General features: G+C 41.9%; 1 pseudogene; it reads right to left on the bottom strand.

Annotated features, from left to right (window-relative positions):
• Nucleotides 1-2805: 2805 nt before the first annotated feature.
• LOC127352682 (scavenger receptor cysteine-rich type 1 protein M160-like) overlaps nt 2806-24632 on the bottom strand; it is a 76793-nt pseudogene continuing 54966 nt past the window's right edge.

Here is a 24632-nt window from a genome sequence, read left to right as displayed (position 1 = left end):
ATTTTTTTTAAAATATATTTTGTTAGGCAAAATAATGGAAAAGCTCATTTGACTGCAAACAACAAGAATGATATAAAACTGTATAGAAACTGCTGTTTGCATTGTTTGTAGTAATGGAAACAGTTTCAGAATATTACACTTTCTTACTTGAACGTTGACCCGGAGATAACAATACCAACAGTGGCCCCAAGACAGTGTGAGTTTGAGACCCCTGCATTACAGTCATCTATGAAATAACCTGAATCCGTAACCAACTAACGACTAACGATTATATTTTAAGGAAAAGCTCCACAGAATTCTTTCTGTTCGAGGTGGAAACACAAAATCTGCAGTGGAAACTGTGGAGACATGTGGCTGCACACAGCAAAATCCAAATGTTTGATTTCACATATTCATTTTGCCCAATAGGTAGACAAAGGTCATTTTATTTTGAAAAATCACAAGAATAAGTAAAACATTTGTTAAATATCAGATTGGCTCTGGATCAAAGTACATATTATTGGGGCCCGAGCAGCGACCGCTGAGGGAATTATTATTTGTCTTAACTGAAGTTATGAAATGTGGCACAAAAGTTGGCGTTAGTGAAAATGTACGTGTCATTCCATCTCATATAATGGCTCCACAGCGCCCGTTAAACTGCAGCCCCCCGTGGCACGTGTTACCGGAATGTATGAAAATCGGTACGCACATGTATCACGACCAAACGTACAAAAAAGCCTCTTGGAGCCATGCCCCAAACCCAACAGGAAGTCGGCCATTTTGAATTTAATGTGCAATTTTGCAGCAGTTTTTGCAATATTCAAATTTCATGTGTTTGATGAGAGTCTTGGCCTGAAAACATTTACTTGCCAACATTCAGTCATAGTCACAGTGCCACCTACTGGAAACAGGAAGTAAGCTTTGTACAGTAATCTTCATCTGATTTACGTGTGATATACTGGCTCATAATGCGGCCGCGGCACTCCCCGACGTACACGGACTGCAGCTTTAACTGAAGTTGAATCCAATGGTACCAAGTATTTGATATAACTCCTTATAGTTTTTGAGATTCAGCCATTTCTGTATTTAGTCGTTAGTCACGAGGGGTTAGGCAAAATCTGTATGAAATAAACAAAATCCTTAGTTACAAAATTACGGCGGCCCTTAAGGGACATGGGGGAGAAAAAAACACTTTTGCATAGAGAAATATTTGTTAAAAAATAACTTCTGGAAGCAGCAAACCAAAGCAATGGAGAGGCTCATAGCTGAGACATTACGTCAGTGCTTGGTTCTAGTCATGGTTTTCAAATCAGTGAAAGACAGCCGAAGAGGACTGTTGGTGAAAGGGAGATATTCTCGGTGGAAAAAGTACTCGAACTCTGACGTAATGGATTTATATTTGAGTCCAAGGTCAGAATGAAACTCTGTGAAACTCTCCGTAGCTTTGGTTTGATATTTCCCAAACAACGATGACCCTTGGGTTTTACTTTAAAGAGCTTTTTTACACTCCAAATATTTATCACAGGGACACAAAACTAAACCCATGTCCCCCTAAGGGCCTCCATACAAAATAGGCAAAAATAAGCAAAATCCTTAATTATGAACGTAAACAAAACTGATCTGAAATAAGTAAAATAAACAAACACAAACAAAATTCACACAAAATAAGTAAAATTCTTAATTGTAAAACTAACCAACATCCTTAAAGCTAGGGTAGGTATTTCAGAGGAATCTTTTTGTTGTATTTGTTGAAATTCTTTTTACATCCCGACAACAATGAATCAATAAAATGCTCTGAGAGACAATCTGGTCTCTGTGGCTGCTGTAATGAGCTCAGCCAGTGATTGGATTCAGTCTGAATGAAATGATTGTTAATGATGCAGCAGTCGGCCACTATGTGTTCATGTGTTTTCAGGGAGTGGTTTTGGAGGGAGGCCTGAAGGGAACAGGTGGGATTTATGTTTTCACGTGGATCTTTGTCTAACGTTATCTACCCGAGCTTTAATCACAGTAAAACTCTTATGAAATGAGCAAAATCCTTAAAAGGTCCAGTGTGAAGGGATTTAGTGACATCTAATGGTGAAGTTGGCTGGGAAAAATGCAAACTCTCTTATCAGTCAGTGTTTGGTTTGTCCATTCTGGGCTACCGTAGGAACATGGCGGACTCCGCTCCCTCTGTAGATAAAAACGTCTCATTCTAAGGTAACAAAAGCACAACGATTCTTATTTTCAGGTGATTAAACACTGATGAAAACATACCGATGAATATTATATTCCATTTGTGACAATAGATCCTCCTCAATGTTTCACACTGGACCTTTAAACTACATTTGTACCAAATAAACAAAATCCCTGATCACAACATTTAGTAAAATTCATACAAAATAAACATAATCTGTAATTACGAAAGTAAGCAAAATCATTATCTACAAAAGTTGGTTAAATTCATAAAACATAGAATCAAGATGAATTGGTAAGAAATAAGCAAATCTGTAACTGTAAAAAATGAGCAAACATCCTTAATTATAAATGTAAGCAAAATTCTTAATCACACAATTAAGTAACACTGGTACAAAATAAGCAAAATTATGTGTAAAATAAAATTTAAGAAATATACAAAATCCTTAATTGAAAAAAAAATAAAATCCTGAATTACTAAAATAATCAAAATACTGAATAGTTAAAATAAGCAAAATCCTTAATTACTAAAATTAGCAAAAATCCTTAATGTTGAAAAAATAACCAAAATCTTTCTGAAAATAAGTAAAATCCTGAAACAAGATGAAGTAAGATTCTTAATTACTATGTAAAAATAATAAATTCCTGATTTAAAGATCAAATAAGTTTTAACAACTCATATTTTTGCTCTCATTTGAATTATTCTGATTATTTTTCCCAGATTTGAGCTGAATGTGGTCCTGCTGTCGAACCATCTACGATACAAATATGACATTTTCAAAGTCCTGGAGGACGAAATCTTGCTCACAAGATAAAATAAAAACCCATGTCAACCACAAGGGAGCGCTAAAGTAAAGTTATAAAGTTGATATCTCATTAACAGGATGAAAGTGGTATCAAACAGCCTCTGACCTTTAATATTGTTCTCTGTTCTCTAACTACATGACTTTGTTAATTCACTGTAATCTTTTTAAACAGATTCTCCCAATCGCAGCAGATTTGTTCCACCAACCCTGGATGTGGTCCAGATCTACAGATCCAACAGCAGGTGGTCCTGAACAGGTTTCTGCTCTTATCTCAGGATTCAGTTGTTCAAACGTCACCAAATGTGATCGAGTATTGTAACACCAGATTCAGAGGATATATGACAGTGTTTCACTTTGACTTTAACTGAATAGATAACATCACTGGGCCAACATTGTTCCAAAATGACTCCCAAATCCCCGACCAGCCTGGGTCTTCATAACTTTAGAATCGGACCATCGACCGGTTCACGGTACATTCAGATCGATCCAGGGGTCAGCGTACCGATGTCGTCGAATCTATAACGTTAAAACTGATTTCTGAATGTGTAAATCTTTACAGCCCGAGAGCTCAGTATCTCTGCTTTCAATATTTGTGAGGTGTTTTTAAAGAGTTACGTCTTCAATAGGAACAAACAGGGTTGGTTTTGGTCTTTTCATGCTCAGAGTAATAAAAATATAATGTGATATAATAATTCCAGCCAACATGAGGATAAAAATGTAAAATCCTTGACTGAGCTGATGGCTGTGTGTCAGCTGTGAAATCCATGTGGATGTGAGAGGAGCTCCTTGGAGGACCTACTCTGCTCCCTGAGCTCCTTCCTCTTCAGTCGGCCCTCCTCCAGCTGCAGGAACACCCAGGTTATAATCATCCAGCTCAATGTTCTCCTGTCTGCCCGGCTTCTGCCCCCTGCAGGCCTGGAGAGACACGACAGCATGAGTCCCCTCTTCAGTTCAATAAACAGACAGAGTGCTTCATTTCAGTCAGTCCTCTAAACAACAGACAGTGTCAGTACCTTACAGCAGCAACAGAGGGCAGTGTTCACCAACAGCAGAGTCAGCAGCAGGAGGACCACTCTGATGAAGTGATGATGAACTGATGGATCTGATCAAACACATGGACAGTCATCACATCACAAGGTGTTTTCTCCCAGAATCTGTTCAGTGAACTGTTATCTGACCACACATCCTGTCTGCATTGTTCTCCAAACTAAGTTAGCATAGCCCCGATCAACCAAACTCCATTCAGAAAACAAACATTTCAAAAGTTATTTGCTTGTGGTCTTGCAGACAGACCCGACTAAATAACTTGAGCTTATGTAGTTATTTCAGCATCTTTTTGATCCGTTTATTGCAATTAAATCACAGCAAATTGTGTTTACTCTGTAAATATGGTGAACAGTGAAATACCTCAGTCAGTAACCAAACATGATCTGTCCTACAGTATGTTGTTTGCTGTTGACATTTACACACTTATATAAGTTTGGACACTATATGACATGTGTAACACAATGACAGTAGTCTCTGTTGTCAGCTGATCATCTTTCCAAAGCTGCATGTAAACAGTCAGTGAGACAGTTTCTCTGCTTCAGCTTACCTGAGACAGTGAGAGAGAGCAGACGGCTCTCAGAGGAGAAGTTATGAGAGAAAACATAGACGTGATAAACACAGCTGTAGTTTCCTTGGTGGGCGGGCTCTGCAGCAGGAAACAGGAAGTGGGCAGAGTGATTGACAGCTGGCTGGGTGTAGTTGTGCGTTGTGTTGGAGGAGGTGAAGGTGAGCTGGAAGGAGCCTCCTGGGTACTGTGGCTGGATGGAGCAGCTGATGGTGAACTTGGAGCCCCTGAGCACCCGAAACTCATGCTGCTGGGCCTCAGAGACCCCGTACGTGGAGGAGGACACAGAGATGTTGGGCCGAACCAGCAGGTCTGTAAATGAGATGAGATGATGAAAGGTCGCATTGATGATGTGAATGTCACTGGACTGATATCAGGAAGAGACATGGAGCAGACAGACAGACAGACACACAGACAGACAGACAGACCAGCCCACTTTTGACTTCAGGATGTCATGTTCATGTCATATATGATGTTAGATGATGTCACTGATGGGCTTACCTGAACAGGTGAGATTCAGGATGTAGAAAGAGGAATCTGATGTTGCACACTCCCTCAGAGAAGATCCAGACTGAACACAGTCAGAGTCGATCAACCACACAGGTCTGACTGAAGAATCCTCTCTCTTTACTACAGAAACAGCAGAACCACAGTCCAGATTTCTACAGACAACATTTGCTTCCTTCAGGGTCCAGTAGGGGCCCTCCACTCGTCTCCAGTCTCCATTATGTTTCAGCTCCAGTGTTCCTGCACAGCGACTGTCTCCTCCCACCAACCTGACAGACTCTGAACAGAAACAAGAGAGTCATCAGTAAAAGAATAAAGTGAGTTTCATCAGAACAGAAATGAACCAATCAGAGCTGCAGCTCCTCTTCTACCTGAGCAGGTGAGTCCAACAGCTTTTCCAGGTGAGCAGGTGTTTCTAGCTGAGCCTGAGCTTCTACAGTCCAGGAGAGCAGACTCATGGCCTCCACACTGGAACTCTTTGGTCCACATTGGAGCCTCCACTTCTCCATAGAGCGCCCCCTGGAGGACTGAAGGAGCCCCACAGCCGAGCTCCCTACAGACCACCTCTGCATCCTGCTGGTCAAAGTCATCTTCACACACTGAGGACCACCACTGGTTAGACTGGTCAGACTTCACCAACAGTCTGCCTGAGCACCGACTAGTCCCATCCACCAGCCTGACAGAGTCTGGACAGATAATAGAAGATAAAATAGAGAGAGAGAAAAGACACCAGACACAAATGACACAAAGATGTCATCAAACATCATAATATAATGTTATTTTAACATTACACACATTGGCCTTCAAGTGGACATGAAACGTGCATGTTTTGGCACAGGTAGTGTCAAAACATGTTAGAAAAAACACATAAAGTATTATTTAAAGGCACACTATGCAAGATTTTTACCTTAATACAACAGCTTCAAAGTCATTACGATGGTAAACAAATTCGTAGTATAGCGAATCATCCCGATAGCGAATCAGGAGAGGGACGCCGTTGGCAGAACCAGCAATGCAAGTCTGAAAGGTGGCGTCCCGCCAAATCTCGCGAGAATCACAAATTGCTTCATGGCGTGACGTCACACACATCAGAGACATAAGAAGCAGCCTCAAACGGAGAGGGGGCCAAGATGGCCGTGGCGCAGGATGCTGGGTGCAAAGTTTCTCCGTCAAACAATTTGAGGCTTTGTGAATAGGCAGACAGAATATGTGGTAATATTAACGATTTAATGATAAAAAAGTGACTTTAACACAGTAAAATGTTGGTACCAGAACTATTATTCCGTGGAAAAGGAAAAAAACTGGGAAAACCGAGACGTAAAAGTTTGAACGCAAGCTAGTTAACGTACCAACGTTAACGCCAGAGAAAGAAAGAAGATGACTTCCAATGCTAACGTGAGTGACGCTGAAAAGTCAGTAGAAATGAAGGCACCAGGTGAGGAAAGCATAGAAACTACTCCTGAAGATACAATGGACTCACTTTCGGGCCAGTCCTGTAACACCCTAACGAAACATGTCAACAAGAGGAAGAAACGGGACTCTAACGGTAACGGTAACGGTGTCAGCGCTGACACTGTGGCAGACAGAAACAACGTCTCAACGCATTGAAAAACTCTCTTCTACAGTTGAGCAACTTGTGGTGGATATTAATCACCACAAAGACATTTTGAAACAGACAGTTAGAAATTGAACAACTGAAAAAAGAGAACCGGATTCTGAGAGCAGGAGTTGCTGAAAACAAGCGCTACAGTTACAGATGGACACTGAAACTACACGGAGTAAGAGAGGAGATGAACGAAGACGTGAGAGCAGTGGTGATTAATATCCTGGGAAAAGTTGCCCCGGGACTTCATGAATATCTACAGGACGGTATCGACATTGCGCATCGCCTTGGTCCGAAGAGAAAGGACGGATCCCACCAGTCCCTAATCATCCTCTTCGCACTGTCCCGTATCCGTGATGCTGTTTGGGAGAGTGCCAAGGGCTGCAAGTTTCTGCGGGACAACAAGCTGCGTCTCACCGAGGCACTTTCCCCGGAGGATCGAGTGGCTAGAGGAAAAACTTTGGCCCCTTGTGGAAAAAGCAAGGAAGGAAGGTAAAAAGGCGTCCTTGCTAGGACCTTATGCTCTGATAGAGGGGGAGAAGATTGACCATTTAGACATTGATTGAAGCCTTTTCCTCAGACAAATGAAGAGAAGAGTCATACAGTTTGGTAAGCTTCCTACACACTGCACATCTCCAGGGTGTTTATAAAGAACTATGCAAAAACTTATTGACTATGAACTATTAACTTTGGATGATGACTGATGAAGAAGGCTGTTTCCAAACATTTCACATCTCCAGGGAGGACATAACTATGCATAGACTCATTACTAAGAACTATTAACTTTTGGAGGTGACAGATGAAGATTGCTATGTTTCCAAACTGTCGATATTAAGAGACACCTGGTATTGTGGAAGAAAGTTGTTGTTAAAGAGAGAGAGTGTGGGTCAGGGAGAGATGAGTACAACTATGAAACAAGGCGTTATATCGCTAATTCCAAAACCAGATAAAGACAACTTGTTGATAGAAAACTGGCGACCTATCACTCTCCTTACTATTGATTACAAGATTCTGGCATCAGTTTATGCAACTAGATTAAAAGTGGGTAAGAATTTCTCAACTGGCAGACGATACAACCCTCTTCCTGAAAGACAAAGAACAGTTGGTCAAAGCTATTGATCTAGTTAAACAGTTTTCATTAGCATCAGGCTTGAAACTCAGTTTATCTAAATGTGAATTATTGCCCATACACAATTGTGACGACACTTTCATAGATAATATCCCAGTAAAAACCACAGTCAAGTATTTGGGCATTGATATAACAAAAAATGTAATAGCAAGGCAACAACTGAACTTTTCTGGAAGAATTAAAAAAACTAGAAAATTCCTAAAGCAATTTTGATTGTGCCTTGCTAACCGCTAACCGCTAGCTCTGCGCTAATCGCTAGCTAAGTGCTAACCGCTAATCGCTAGCTAAGTGCTAGCTTTGGTTAATGTGTTTAATTGTATTATGCTCCTGAAGGAGTGCTAATGTAAATTAAGGAACAGCTCATAGTAGGGTAAAATATTTAAGGTGTATTGTTCTTATTTTGAGTTAATATTAAAATCATTCAGCTTTAAATTGTTTGCTTGTTAGCCACCTGCTAATTATCTTTAGCTAGCCAGCTAGCGCTAGCTTATTAATGTCTTGTCATTCTCTGTAGCTAGCTGTGTGTGTGTGTGTGTGTGTGTGTGTGTGTGTGTGTGTGTGTGTGTGGAGCAGGCTTTGGTTGTCATGGCAATCAGGGGAGCCCACAGCAGCTGCGCGCGCTCTCTCTCTGTCTCTAACTCCTCAGAGAGACAGAAAACAATTCAAATGAATCCCCTCAAAAGCATGGCCAGGAACGACCGAAATGAAAACCGAAAACACCGTGAGCGTCGTCATCTTGTTGACTATAGCGCTGCCGAGTTTCAGTGGCTAAAGTTAAAAAATGTGACCTGGGGAGATTGAGAGAGAAGAGGTTCAACGAGCTCCTTTCAAGATTCCTCCTCTAAAATTAACATGGGAGTAGATGGGGCCGTGAGAGGGCGTTGCTGGCGCATCAGTGCGTCTCCCGCCAAAACTATTTGTCTGACAGCTTCAGCAGTAGTATCACTGCGACCCCAACGGATTTACCTACGTTTCTATCTATAAATTATTTCTGTAGAGTGAAATTTGTGGCCATGACAGCAGTTTACAAATTTATTTTTCGACTAATTTTTCTCTCTCCCCACACTCTAGCGATGATGTCACGCACTCTGGCGGTTTTTTTCAGTTGGAGGTTCTCGCAATACACACCCATTCATTTTTTGGACCGGTTTTTGGCGATTTATCGGCAAACCGTTTGGCGAAACGCTTAGAAAAGTCATAACACTCGATTCCCGGCCGAGCCGCACGTTTTGATACCTTTTTTGTGTACGTGCGACAAAAGCTGCGGGAGAAGAAGCGCGCCGAAACAGCGTACGGACGAATAATAAGCACGGGGAAGAGTAGTATTGTGCTTGCTTATGCAAGGCACAATAACTAGAGATATTTTTAACCTTTGGCTTCAGAGAGACTTAACATTATACGGCAGGGTCCTTTTGTCCAAAGCTGAAGACGTCTCTCACTATGTTTATCCATCTCTTTCTCTCTTTGTGAATGATGCCACTGCTAAAGAAATTAACAAACTATTTCTGAACTTCATCTGGAGAAATAAAACACCCAAACTTAAAAATGCTGTTCTATCTAACAGCAGAGCGGAAGGTGGTCTTGAAGTGCTTAATTTCATTGATATTATAAATACTTTTAAAATCAATTGGTTAAAAAAAGAAAAAATTGGTGGGCTTGCTTTCGTTTTAACCTGCAATTACTCACCTGACAAGCTTCCGGTCACACTGTCTAGATTTGATCAGCAATCACTTCTTTCCTGGAAATTGTGCTTCGTTCACAATTTCTCTCCTCAAAAAACTCTGTTATGGAACAACGAGTGTATAACTATAAGGAATAAATCTCTTTTTTATTCCAAATGGTTTGAGAGAAGTATAAATAACATCTTGTCTGTTTTGGATGAACATGGTCTTGTCCTCTCCTATGAGAGCTTTATATCTCGTCAGAATTTTCCTATACCTTTCAAAGAATACAACTCGGTGATAAAAGCAATCCCCCCTGGCTTACTTAATTTAATGAAAAGCCACCTATCCTTCTGTGAAGGAATTAGACCAGAGGGCACATCTGTTTTACTTTTGAATGGTATCAACATACAAGACAAGAAATGTAACAATAAGCATATAAGGAAAGTCTTTCAAGATAAAAAGAGGTTTTCTCCACGAGGAAAATTTGATTGGTGCTCTCATTTAGAGGACATAGACTGGGAAAAAGGGTTGGGACAGTGCCTCGCTCCTGCTCTCGCTCCTGCCTTCTCGCTCCTGCTCTCTCTCCTGCTCTCTCTCCTGCTCTCTCTCCTGCTCTCTCCTGCTCTCTCTCCTGCTCTCTCTTCCTGCTCTCTCTCCTCTCTCTCCTCTCGCTCTCTCCTCCTCTCTCTCCTGCTCCTGCTCTCTCTCCTCCTGCTCCTGCTCTCTCCTGCTCACTCTCCTGCTCTCTCTCTTGCTCCTGCTCTCTACTCCTCTCTCTCTCCTGCTCTCTCTCTCCTGCTCTTGCTCTCTGCTCTCTCTCCTGCTCTCTCTCCTGCTCTCTCTCTCTGCTCTCTCTCCTGCTCTCTCTCTCCTCTCTCTCTCTCCTGCTCTCTCTCCTGCTCTCTCCTGCTCCTGCTCTCTCTCCTCTCTCTCTCTCTCTCTCTCTCTCCTGCTCTCTCTCCTGCTCTCTCTCCTGCTCTCTCTCCTGCTCTCTCTCCTCCTCTCTCTCCTGCTCTCTCTCCTGCTCTCTCTCCTGCTCCTCCTCTCTTGCTCTCTCCTCTCTCTCCTGCTCTCTCTCTCTCCTGCTCTCTCTCTCCTCTCTCTCTCTCCTCTCTCTCTCCTCCTCTCTCTCCCTGCTCTCTCTCCTGCCTCTCTCCTGCTCTCTCTCCTGCTCTCTCTCCTGCTCTCTCTCCTCTCCTCTCTCTCCTGCTCTCTCTCCTCCTCTCTCTCCTGCTCTCTCCCTGCTCTCGCTCCTGCTCTCTCTCCTCCTCCTGCTCTCTCTCCTCCTCTCTCTCCTGCTCCTGCTCTCTCTCCTCCTCTCTCTCCTCCTCTCTCTCTTACTCCTGCTCTCTCTCCTCCTCTCTCTCCTGCTCTCTCTCCTCCTCTCTCTCCTCCTCTCTCTCCTGCTCTCTCTCCTGCTCTCGCTCCTGCTCTCTCTCCTGCTCTCTCTCCTCCTCTTGCTCCTCCTCTCTCTCCTGCTCCTGCTCTCTCTCCTCCTCTTGCTCCTCCTCTCTCTCCTGCTCCTGCTCTCTCTCCTCCTCTCTCTCTCCTCCTCTCTCTCCTGCTCTCTCTCCTCCTCTCCTCTCCTCTCGCTCCTGCTCTCTCTCTCCTGCCTAACTTGTAAACACAAATTTACTATATTAAAGAATCATATAGCTAAATACTTGTTGTAATGTTGTTATTGTTACAATAACCAAGCATAGAAAAGTATTGAGTGTTTCCTCTTTTTATTTGCAGTTGTGGTTTGAGGTCATTTATTTTGGTTCTTTGCCCGTACCAGTTCTGGTTGCAGTGCTGGTTGAATCCCAGTTTTATTTTGTGTTTTAATTATAACATTAATATATGTAAACACTAGGGATGTTTATTGTGCTTCTGAGTGACAATGAACAAAAATAACTAAATTATTTGTTAGTGTTAATTTATCTTCCTGAAGCCTTGGCACAGAATGTAGCAGCCAGAATATCATCTGTACATGTCACTAGTTTCTTCTATTTGACCTGACATCTTTTCTCACTACTGCGTATTTATTCCGCTGGTTTATCCACCTCACTTGCACCAATATGTCGTACATAATTCCTAAAATCATGAAACTATATACTAAAAATGTAAAGGGTCACTTTAATAAGCACATTCTATATTTTATATTGTTAATGCAGTCATTAACTGCTGTACATTTTGTACTGTATTCTACTGTATGTTTTGGCAAAAGTATATTAGAGTGTTTCTATTTTTATTATATATATATATATTTATATATGGCCTACGGTCTGTATCGTTGGTTAATTTGACAGGTTTATTGGTGTTATGGACCGGTTATTAATAAAAACAGCTGTCAGTGAACAGGTAGAACTGACACCAGCATCGGCCAATCGAAAGCTCTTATTTTGTTGTGAGCTAATTAAGGGGTGGTAATAAACAAGTCGGGCATCCAGCGGTTTTCCTGTATTGACGGACGGTCAGCACTCAGGGTTGAAAAAGTAAGATATAGCTACGGAAATCTTTAGACGAGAGGACATGATTCAGACTGGTTGTCGGGAGGTGACAGGTGTTTGTGAATACTGCTTTTTTGGTACGGGACTAGTATTGATGTTAGTACCTGTTAACGGATGTGGATTGCTAGATCCCTTCCTGGCTGGCGCGTTTTAGCGCCCTGTCCCTACGGCGGACTGATGCCTCTGTACTACTGTGTGTTGGGCGGTCAGTAGAGCCCGGGTTATAGTCGGTAAAGTTAAAAACAGACGGAGCAGCTTCAGGTTTTAGTCTGTTGGTCTGGTTAACCACTAGTTGACTGCACTCAAAGGTCTTCTCCTCCATGTAATCTTCCACCAGAAAATGATCGCTGCAAACCCGGGAGTCAGCGCTCATGGGTGGGCTCTTTCTCTTCAGTGCCGCTCTCCGTTTCAGCGGCAGTTTATGAAAATGGACTGTTTTTTCCTTGGCTTTCAACCCTATAAATCTCATTTTTACAACCTGGAGCAATACAATAGTGGCCTCCCTTTTGTTTTCTTCTGTCCTGTGGCTCTTCAGACTCCATCTTTAAGTGTCTTTCTGTGTCTCTGTCTTACACTCTCTCTGTTGGGTCCGTGGAACGCAGTCATTACAACCAACCCTCTGACTCCACAGGTCAGAGTGCTACAAGATGGCGCCCTTGCCTCAAAAAACAAAACGGGACTTCTTTTTTCTCTAATATGCTTACATTTGTCACTTTTGTTTTACAATTACAGAGAAGAGGTTAAATCCATTTAGTAAATCAGCTTAACTTGGTTGACTGCTTCATATCCACTTTAAACACACACACACACGTACACTAGAGCAGTTGTCCCCCCGGTGCCAGAGATCGCAGGGGGTGCGCACAACTTTGTCTGCTGAGGTTGTGAGGTTACCAAAATTATATCTGTGCACATTCAATTTATAAAATCCCAATAACACACCCAACTGGATAATCAAAACTCTGTATAATCCAAACTGAAACATATTTTTGGTCCACTAGCTAATGATAGCATGAAGCCAAGCAACCTGAAACGACACCAGGAGACCAAACACCACCAGACTATTGGTGAACGTTGAGAATATGTTGAGAGGAAGAAGCAATTGGCACCATCAAGAAGATCCACGGACATCAGAAAAGCTTTTGAAAGAGCAGGTAGTGATTTACAAAGAGCCACGGAGGCGTCATCTGACTGTTCACTGTTAATTGCCGAGGCTAAAAAGCCGAACAATATTGGAGAGCAGCTTATCAAACCCACCTGCCTGAAAATTGTGGAGAGGCTGTGTGGACTGCATGTTGTTGATAAAGTGAAAACTGTCCCACTGTCAGACAACACTGTGAAAGACCAAAGACCAAAACCAGCTGCAGAGAAGCTGAGGAACGTTAACTTTGCCATTCAGCTGGACGAAACAACAACAGTGTCAGACGAGTCCGTCCTCATGGTTTCTGTGCAGTATATTGATGGCGAGGACTTGAAACAACACATTCTTATGTCTACAAATCTATCAACAACAACAACCGGCCAGGATATATTTATGGCTGTGGACTCATATCTCTCATCCAACAATCTGCCCTATGAAAACCTGGTAGCATGTTGCCCTGACGGGGCCGCAGCAATGATGGGCAAAAACAAAGAGTTTAACAGCCGCCTTAAGGAAAAAGCCCCAGGGTGCGTGATTTTCCACTGCATGCCACATCGGCAAGCACTGGCAAGTCAAAAACTTTCAGAAGACCTTAGTAACACCCTGTCAACTGTTGTTAAAGTTGTAAACTTTATTAAAGCTAATAAATAAATGCCTGTGCATAAAAGGAACAGCTTGTGTTCGTGATTTAAACTGAAGGGAGTAACAACTACATACTTGTCTGAGACAGCATTCAGTGCCCTTGTGACAATAAAAACAAAAGCCAGAAACAGACTTGATGTCCACCAGGACTTTAGACTGGCTGTCACAACCATCACACCTGACATTGCATTCCTGGTGAAAGGTATGCAAGCCCAAGGTGGCCATTAGTTTGTGAATGAACAAACTGGCACAGAGTAAAAAACATAAGGAATAACTTGTTTATTGTTATTGATGGTTAGTTGTTATTGTAATTATTACACGTACATAAACGTGTATAGCTGTGTCCGAACCTGTGTTGACATGATGTGCATGTGAATATCAACAGACTTCCCCTGTTTAAGTTCATTGTCTGAAGGAGATCTGTGACAGAGCTGTAGATATAGGCCTAGGTGCTGATACATGTCTGAAAGTCTATCTTTATTCCTTATGTAAGAAGGTGTGTGTGTGTGTGTGTGTGTGTGTGTGTGTGTGTGTGTGTGTGTCAGCATGGGTACATTACTGTCATTAATTATGTCATTGATGATGTCACTGATGGGCTTACCTGAACAGGTGAGATTCAGGATGTAGGAAGAGGAATATGATCTTGCACACTCCCTCAGAGAAGATCCAGACTGAACACAGTCAGAGACGATCAACCACACAGGTCTGACTGAAGACTCCTCTCTCTCTCCTACAGAAACAGCAGAACCACAGTCCAGATTTCTACAAACAACATTTGCTTCCTTCAGGGTCCAGCCTAAAGCCCCTCACTGGTCTCCAGTCTCCTTTATGTTTCAGCTCCAGTGTTCCTGCACAGCGACTGTCTCCTCCCACCAACCTGACCTCCTCAGACTCTGAACAGAAACAAGAGAGTCATCAGTAAAAGAATAAAGTGAGTTTCATCAGAACAGAAATGAACCAATCAGAGCTGCAGCTCCTCTTCTACCTGAGCAGGTGAGTCCAACAGCTTTTCCAGGTGAGCAGGTGTTTCTAGCTGAGCCTGAGCTTCTACAGTCCAGGAGAGCAGACTCATGGCCTCCACACTGGAACTCTTTGGTCCACATTGGAGCCTCCACTTCTCCATAGAGCGCCCCCTGGAGGACTGAAGGAGCCCCACAGCCGAGCTCCCTACAGACCACCTCTGCATCCTGCTGGTCAAAGTCATCTTCACACACTGAGGACCACCACTGGTTAGACTGGTCAGACTTCACCTCCAGTCTGCCTGAGCACAGACTAGTCCCATCCACCAGCCTGACAGAGTCTGGACAGATAATAGAAGATACAATAGAGAGAGAAAAGACTGAGAAGATCTGTAACCCAGAATAAAAATCTGTTTCGACAACGATGCAATTCTTATTTTTACATTTCAAACACACACATTGGCCTGAAATACACAAATTACACATCCAGGTTGTTCCTCCTCTATTGTTGAGAGGAAAGAGGGAAATAAAACTATAAAAAGAGTAACTGGTTGAAATAAATAATTACCAAACAAACAATTATCCTTCATGAATTAAGGTTTCTCTCTGCTTTGGAGAAAATCCATCATTCAAATTGTGAATAAAATGCTTCAACAGCGACACCTGCAGGACACCCCTAGTGTTTTTAAGGAAAGTGCAGCTGCTGTTTCAGTGTGGGTATTTACCAATGGTGCTGGGATCATTACTGTCATATTTCCTTTGTAGCAGAGAAATAGAGCTGCTGTGTTTGAACTACTTTGTTGAGGATAACTGCCAACTTTGATTCAATCTTGCTTCTTGTTACATCTCACAACCTTTCAATCAGGAAAGACCTTATTTTGGAGTGGACAAATATATTTAGATGATATGTGCTCAGTGAAGAGTAGAAATGTAAAAGTCTTTGGCGATTAGACCTCATCGTAAAGTCATCGTATTTGAGGGGGTTGGTGGAGCTGTGATTAGTATAGGGAACCCCCAAAAGAATAGAAAACAATGAGAAAGGAACAACGAACCAGGTAAAAATGCTTCAATCCTACCGTACCAGACAGCAGGGGATCACTTAAAATATGTAATATGTAACAGGAACATATAGCTGGAAGTAAATGATTGTACAATAATGCCATACTGAGGTTGTATTGACCATGACGTGGCAAATGAGATCGGACTAAATTACAACAAGCCGGCAAATGTAAAGGAGTGTTTTCACAGAGGAAATGTGAACTTGATACTAGAAGAAAATGAGGTCAATTATATGAAATAATGCAGTTTTGGAGCCCAGGGAAAAGCCAGGGCCGGCACTCATTAGCAGCTATGGGCACTGGCCATGACTGCAAGCTGTTATTCATCACTGACACCCTGTCCGGCCGGTGGCTGCTGGTCGATTGTGGGGCTCAGCGCAGCATCCTGCCGGCGAAGTCTGTGGACACCATGGCTGGCAGTGGACGCCGCCAACAGCACATCCATTTGTACCTATGGCATGAGTTTTGTGGAAGTGTGTTTCGGCCGGTGGCGTTTCGGCTGGGACTTCGTCATGGCCGCCACGTCTCTCTCTCTCTCTCTCTCTTTTGCTTCGTACCCCTGCATGCTGGGAGGGGTAGGGATGCTTTGTCTGTCGAACACGCTTGCCACTGGGGTCCTGTAACAACGCCTGCTCGCCGAGTTCCCTGACCTCACCACGCCCACGTTTTCATTGGCGGTGGCTAAGCATGGCGTGGAGCACTACATCATCACGGTTGGCCCCCCAGTCTAAGCATGAGTCAGGCGCCTCGACTCTGCCAAGCTCGCGATCGCCATGGAGGAGTTCACCACCATGGAGTACCTCGGCATCGTGCGCTGTTCCAACAGTCCGTGGGCCTCCCCCCTGCACATGGTGACCAAGGCTGATTGCGGTTGGATTGCCTGAACGCCACCACCCCCGACCAGTACCCAGTGCAGCACATACAGGACTTCTCCGCCCACCAAGCCGGCACCACCATCTTTTCGAAGGTGGACCTGGTGCGCGGTTACCACCAGGTGCCCGTCCACCCGCAGGATGTCCCCAAGACAGCAGTCATCACACCCTTTGGCCTTTTCGAGTTCCTACGGATGCCTTTCGGCCTCAAGGGTGCAGCGCAGATGTTTCAGTGCCTCATGGGCTGGTGCTTCTACTGGGCAGCTTCCAAGTATGAATGTGTAACAGTGGCTTCCTCTCAGTGAACCTTCCCTGAATAAATAAAGCTAAAAAACATTGAATTTAAGTGGTTTTGCCACATAAAGGTACAGAATGCCATGTTGCTCCAGCAGTACCTCATTAGACCAGAGAGCTGTTGCAACAGAGACGAAAGGTGATGAGCGCCCCGTGAAGCCCTGCTGACCACAGAGGCCAGCTGCATGTAGGCTTGGCAGCGACGAGGGACGCTGATTGGAGACATTGAGGAATTTTCTGGGAACTGATCGGTATGCGAGGACAGCTTGTACCTGACTGTGTTGATCTGGTTTTGTAGGCTACTGGTATTGATGCACGGTGAAAATTTCAGAAGTGAAAACATATTGCTGTGATTTGTTTGTTGGTGGTATACTGGCATTGATACACGATGGAAGGTTTAAGGCAACAAAACATACTGTGTGTGTCTGTGTGTGTGTCAACATGGGTGCATTACTGTCATTAATGATGTCGTTGATGATGTCACTGATGGGCTTACCGGAACAGGTGAGATTCAGGATGGAGGAAGAGGATTCTGATGTTGCACACTTCCTCAGAGAAGATCCAGACTGAACACAGTCAAAGTTGATCAACCACACAGGTCTGACTGAAGACTCCTTTCTCTCTCCTACAGAAACAGCAGAACCACAGTCCAGATTTCTACAGACAACATTTGCTGCCTTCAGGTTCCAGCCTCGGCCCATCACTGGTCTCCAGTCTCCATTATGTTTCAGCTCCAGTGTTCCTGCACAGCGACTGTCTCCTCCCACCAACCTGACCTCCTCAGACTCTGAACAGAAACAAGAGAGTCATCAGTAAAAGAATAAAGTGAGTTTCATCAGAACAGAAATGAACCAATCAGAGCTGCAGCTCCTCTTCTACCTGAGCAGGTGAGTCCAACAGCTCCCAATACACTGACACTGAATACACTGGAACACTTGGTATCCATTTTTAAACACTTTCAAACAATAAAACAACATCATCATCTGCAGATTCATCTATTCTGTTCCTTCTGCTCAGGTACTCCACAATCTTTGCTCTCCACACAAAGACGATTCTTTACTTCTCTTTTCTTTCTCTATTTACCTGTTGAGTTGGGTGTTCCTTCAGTCTGCAGTGCTGAGGAGAAAATCAGAAAATACTCATCAGTATGAAGCAGCATTTTGAAAAGAGGACAGTCGATCCAAGTTTCTTAGGAGCTCAGAAACATCTCAGTGAACTCTCTCTGGAGCCGTTTTACCAGTTTACTATAGTTGAGATGAACATGTGAATGAACACGAGTCAGCAGACTGGTTTACACTGAGTTAAACTCAACATCTGCACACTGAATATATTTGATCACACCTGAACACATCACACACCTGCACACTCCTGATCACACCTGAACATTCTTGATTACACCTGATAACACCTTAAAACACTAGAATACACCAAAAAACACCTGCACACAACACAACACACCTTATCACACATGAACACACCTGAAAACACTGGAACACACCTGATCACACCTACACACAACAGAGCACATTTAAACACCTGAATAATCAACAATCAACAACTAACCACCTGAATATATAAAATCTGAACATATCTGTAAACAACTGAAAACACTAGAACACCTGTATACACCTGATCACACCTGAAAACTCAAGAACACATTAAAACACCTGAATAATCACAAACCAGACACACCTGAAGGCCTTAACAAGGCTAAACTTGTCAACAACTGAACACAATTGGACACACTTGTACACCTGGAGATATCAATCTAACTATATAATCAATCTATTGCCCATGTGCAACTGCTGCTACTATTTGTGTTATCTGTTGTTTGTGGATTCTTACGTTTTTTTTTTCTTGTACATAGTGTTTTTAATTTTTATTTATATTTTCCTACTGGGACTTTATTGCGTTAATTACAAATAATTAATTACAGAAAAAATTACGTGACAAAAAAATAACGCATTTAATCACAATTTATTTTTGCACTCCAAACAGCGCAGAACGTTGCTCGTTGTACAAGTGTGTGCAAATTGTGCAAGAAAGAATTTGCCCATCACCGGAGCACTTCCAGCCTCCGCTACCACCTCAATGCCAAACATGTTGCAGCTAGCACAGACCACGCTCCTAGTTCAAGCAGGCAGTGTGTTGAAGACATAGAAAGTTTACAAAAAGTCCTGAAAAAGCTTGAATATAGCTAACTTGAATTTAAGTTTGTGCCTTGTGAACAATGCAATCATAAAATTCTTTATTCATATTGCACTTTATGTTAACACTCAGTGATGAAAATGAACACGATTTTGTTGTTTAAGCTCATTTATGTGTCTATTCATTGATTCAGTCATATACCAAAATCCATTTCAATTGAAAAATGTTGCTTCTCGTCTCAAATATTGATATGCTATTAATTGAGATTAATTAATTACAAAGCCTCTAATTAATTAGATTATTATTATTTAATCAAGTCCCACCACTACTAATCATACAATGTTGAGTCCTTGAATATACCTGACCCTAACTCCAGCACAAGGATTTCATTGTTCATTTGTTTTAATGATTTACTATCAGTATACCTGAGAAAAAAGAACATTTGTTGTATTGACTGGAATTTTTATGGTTGTGTTCTATTTTTAAATTGACTGTATTTCATTGTTTTTGTATTCTGTCTTAATATCATCCTATCAATCATCTGTGAATCACTTTGAGCTGCACTAAACTGTATGAATGGTGCTATACTTATAAAGTTAGAGCTCCACATCCTCCAACTTACCAGCTGTTGATGGTCATTTTGGTCGTAGGTAATAATTTATTTATTAATTATTAAGTTCCAAAATAAAAGTTTTGTGTATTTCATGAGACTAACCTAAATTAAAAGTGGTGCCCGAAGAACTTTATAATGAATTTAAATTATACTTATTATTTGATAATTGATCATTTTGATAGGCAAACTTTAATGAATTGCACCAACACAGTAGTTGTCTTTCTTTGTATGGGTCCATTAAAGGTGATGTTGACATCCTGCAGTTAAACTCTCTGAAGTGCATTTCTGTGAAACACTGTCCCTCTGATAAATGTTCATTTGATCAGAATCTGCTGACAGATTACAGATTACAGGACTGTGGTTCCGTTAGCACGCTGAGCTCTTACTATCACATTAATGCTGTCAGCGTCAGGACATGTGACATGTGTTCACTAATTACCTGATATTTATTAGTTCTGATGATTTAGTGAAGTTGACCTTTGACCCCACAGACGCACAAACAAAAACAAAACAAACGTCAATATCTCAGCAACAACTTCCCAGTGACAGTACGCACACACAGCTACACACACCTTCTGACACCACTGAATTATTGCAGAGAGATAATTACTAAAAAACAATCATTGACTAAAAAGTTCATTAAAAACTGGGTTTGATTTGATGAAAATCTGAAGGATTAAAACTTTACTGTGTACAATTTTACACTGTTTTCCTTTTTTTCTTCCTTTCATACATCAATGTGAGTGTGTGTGTGTGTGTGTGTGTGTGTGTGTGTGTGTGTGTGTGTGTGTGTGTGTGTGTGTGTGTGTGTATGACACTACACCATCTTTAAAGCAGAGTCCTACCTGAGCTCCACAGCAACAGCAACAGCACCAACAGGTGATCCATGTCCAGGTAGAGCGTCTCTCTGTCCGTCTGTCTGCTGTCTGCTCTGATGTCTCACATGTGCTGTCCTCAGTGTCTGTCTGCGTACAGGAAGAGGTGGAGCTTTACTGGAGTATATCTGACTGACTCTCTGTCTGATAATGGTGCAGTGTCATTATTATTATTATTATTATTATTATTGTTATTATTATTATTATTATTATTATTATTGGATGTTGCAGGGAAAAATGACTAAAAATAGAATTAAAAACTGGTTTTGATTTGATGGAAATCTGATGGATTCAAACTTTACTGTGAACAATTTTACAATGTTTTCCTTTTTGTCTAACTTTGATATTGTGTGTGTGTGGAGGTCATAGACACGTCAGGTCGTATAGAAAATAAAAAGCAATAAATAACAGAAATAAATGAAAACCTTCCTGCAGATGAAATAAAACAGCGGTGGTGGCCTAAAGGTTACAGAAGTGAGTGGAAAGTCATTGGTTCGATCCCCCGGGCAGAGCAGAGCTCTCCTTGCTGCTGCTGTCCACCACGAGCTGGTGACAGCCGCTCCCACAGGAGCTGACAGATGCTTGTCAGGGTGTTGTGTCATTCAGTGCGTCCCATCCTTACAAATGCAAAACTACATGGCAAACTTGGATTGTGACTTTTTGTTTAGTTGAATATAAAAAGTGTGGAAAGTCACTGGGAGAGTTTTGGAAGAACAAAATAATGAACAAAACACAGTGTGTTGTTTTAGGTTCCCTCCGTTCTGCAGCATCCAATCTCTCACTGCTCTGGGATGGAGACTGTTGTATTAAATGCTCTTGTGCTCATGAAGAAGATGTGTATCTATGTGAAGTTGTGAAATCCTAGCAGAGTGTAACTTCCTCATGTTGAGTGCGTCTGTGTAATAATACTGCATGACAACTGTTGCTAAGCCGACGCAGTGAGCGTCAGAGACAAGAAAACACTCAATCTGTCAAAGAAAGAAGCCTATTAAGTCTCTATGATTGGTAAAACATTATTTAAAAATACCATCATGATTATAATTCTATTAATGTTATTTTCTGTATGTAGGCTAATAGTCCCACCCACTGTTTAACTGCGTACAGGAACCGATCGCTCTATCTGGCTGCCAATCAGCAGATCAATATCTATGGTCTTTCTGAGCAGAATGAGCCGTCACTCTTCCTGTGTGTTGCTATGGTGATCCAAACCACATGTGAGCAGTTTGCTTGTCCGTCCGAATATTTGGCTTTTATTTATTAGTTATGATGATTTAGTGAAGTTGACCTTTGACCCCTGCAGAGTCAGAAAGCTTCGATTAGAGGAAAACCTGAGGAAAAGTGACTCTGAGGAAACATTAAGTTGTTGCACTTTATCAGTTTTCTCCTGTTGAGCAGTGATGGAAGAAGTACTCACATCTTTTACTGCAGTAAAAGTACTAATACCACAGTGTACAAATACTCTGTTACTAGTATTTATGTTGCTGAAGAAAATAATAATAACTGACTAAAAATAGAATTAAAACATTAAAACTTTACTGTGTACGATCTTACAGTGTTTTCCTTTTTGTCTTCCTTTGCATTGATATGATGTGTGTGTGTGTGTGTGTGTGTGTGTGTGTGTGTGTGTGTGTGTGTGTGTGTGTGTGAAGAGTTCATTTGCAACAACAGATTAAAGCCATTCTTGAAATGAATCAACCAACAGCAGTTTGATTGATAATCCCTGGATTGCACTCACAAGAATCAAAATGGAGATATCTGTTTTTCTAATGAAGCCTTCGTATGTTACTCCAACATCCAACACAAATATTTCACCATCTTTAAAGCAGAGTCCTACCTGAGCTCCACAGCAACAGCACCAACAGGTGATCCACGTCCAGGTAGAGCGTCTCTCTGCCCGTCTGTCTGCTGTCTGCTCTGATGTCTCACATGTGCTGTCCTCAGTGTCTGTCTGCGTACAGGAAGAGGTGGAGCTTTACTGGAGTATATCTGATTGACTCTGTCACAGTAGTTATAAAACAGACACAGTTAGAGTCTTTAACACAAGTGCCTGATAATAATACAGCGTCATTATTATTATTATTATTATTATTATTTGACTTAAAGCCCATTATGTAACTTTTCCTCCTCACAATCAGCTTCAGAATCATGCTGATGTTACACTGACTGTAACAGGGTGATGCTTCCTCTGTACTCCTGTTCTTGCACTGTGGAACTTTGGTCTGCGGGTCGGAACGAGTGTGTAACGCTTTACGGCACTAAGGCACACACCACCAACTATGTGACTGATTTATGGTGAAACTGGCAGGGGTGGAAAGAGTACCAAAAAAATCTACTCAAGTAAAAGTAAAAAGTAGCTCATTTAAAATGTACTCAGAGTAAAAGTTACTTAGTTACTTAGAACTTGCAATTTAGTTTGAACAGGAGCTGGTTGTCAGGACTTGGCACCATCAGGGGAGTCAGAAATAATATCATTGTTTTCAAGTTGCACCGACGCACCTGTCTCATATTCAGGTGTACAGCAGCGCTGTTTCTAGCTGTTTGGGGGCCCTATGCCAGATACTAATTTGGGGCCCCTATTTTTTCAAACTCTGAGGTAGAGATTCCTAACTGTTTCATATATTCTGTGACGATGCAGCAGTCTGTTACATTTTAAGAGGAAAGCAGGCTAGAGTACATTAATAAATGTCAGGAGCAGTTGCTGATGGTCCTGCTGCTTGCTGGTCAGAAGCTGATGAAGGTCCCCCTGGCTCTCCTTGAACTGGAAGTATTTCAAAATTGCTCCTGCAAAGACAAAGCTCCTTAGCAATCAGAAGCAAATATTCATATCATATAACTGCAGCTGTGTTGCACTATGCAAAACATTCTGAATCTGTTTTTATATTAAACATTACAATATGCAGCGTCCCTGTTTAAGCATCTACCAGTTTTTTCTGTGTTTATCTCCACATTATACTAGTTCATTAATAAAAATGAAGGTAAATGAGTGATGAGCACCGTATGATATAAAGGGAATATGTTTGCATATATCTTGCAGTGCATTACAAAGTGGACAACTAGCAGTCCTATGCAGCACAGGACACTTTAAATATACAGGTTTGTTCAAATTAGTAAACTACATTGTCACAATAAATATTCTAATACATTTGGCAAGGGGAATTCAACTAAGTCAGCAGATTTGTCCAGTAACCAAACCACAGTAAATAAAAATACAATAGAGCAAAGAATTGGATAATATTTTATAGCACAGTGATCATTTAAAATTCATAGTGCTATATGAATAATCCACTGCTACTACTAAAAGTAACAATAATCAGTCTGATAATATTTGGTTTTATTTATACAATAGTAGCACAGGTCTATGCTTAGGACACATTTATTTGAGCCTTTTTGTAAATCAAACTCTGGATAAAGCTGACTTTATTTACATACAATCAATCATAGCCCGTTATCTGAGGTAGCTCACATTTATCTGAGGATAGCTGAACTAACCAGCATGACAAAAGTAACAAACTAACTTGTTCAGAAGTTGGCATTATGTGTCCCCCTCCACCCCACATCAAATGCCTTACCTTGATCCTGTGGTCGTTTCTCTGCACCAGACGCATAAGTACGTTTCGATGACGTTGTAATGAGCGTCATCCGTTATTCTCATCACTTCAGTGGAAGGTGGGCGGCTGTCAATCACCCCGGCAGACGTCACTTACAACTTGCAGTTTTGGGGGCCCCCTGGTGGCTGCGGGGCCCTATGCAGCCGCATAGTCCGCATATAGCAAGAAACGGCTCTGCAATTACAGTAACGAGAGTAAATCCCCGCAGCAAGGCGCGCCACCACGAGGTGCACTGGATGGAGGGACTGAGTTGGAAATCTGCTCCTCACATTGTTGTGGGGGAGTTTATTGTGAAAAGACTTTGGTGCTGATGTACTGTAAAGTTTCTTTTTAACTTCTTGAGTCCTTAAAAACTTTTCTACAGTGGAACTAAAGTCCTTTAAAAGTCACATTTGTGGATCAAGTAAAATAGGAGCTGAATCACCAACTGGGTCCTCAGACCTTCAGGGGCTCCG

The sequence above is a fragment of the Dicentrarchus labrax genome, unplaced genomic scaffold (assembly GCF_905237075.1).
Source record: "Dicentrarchus labrax unplaced genomic scaffold, dlabrax2021, whole genome shotgun sequence".
Taxonomy (NCBI): Eukaryota; Metazoa; Chordata; class Actinopteri; family Moronidae; genus Dicentrarchus; species Dicentrarchus labrax.
The sequence above is the reverse complement of the archived record's forward strand: the minus strand, read 5'-3'. Positions and strand labels throughout refer to the sequence as shown.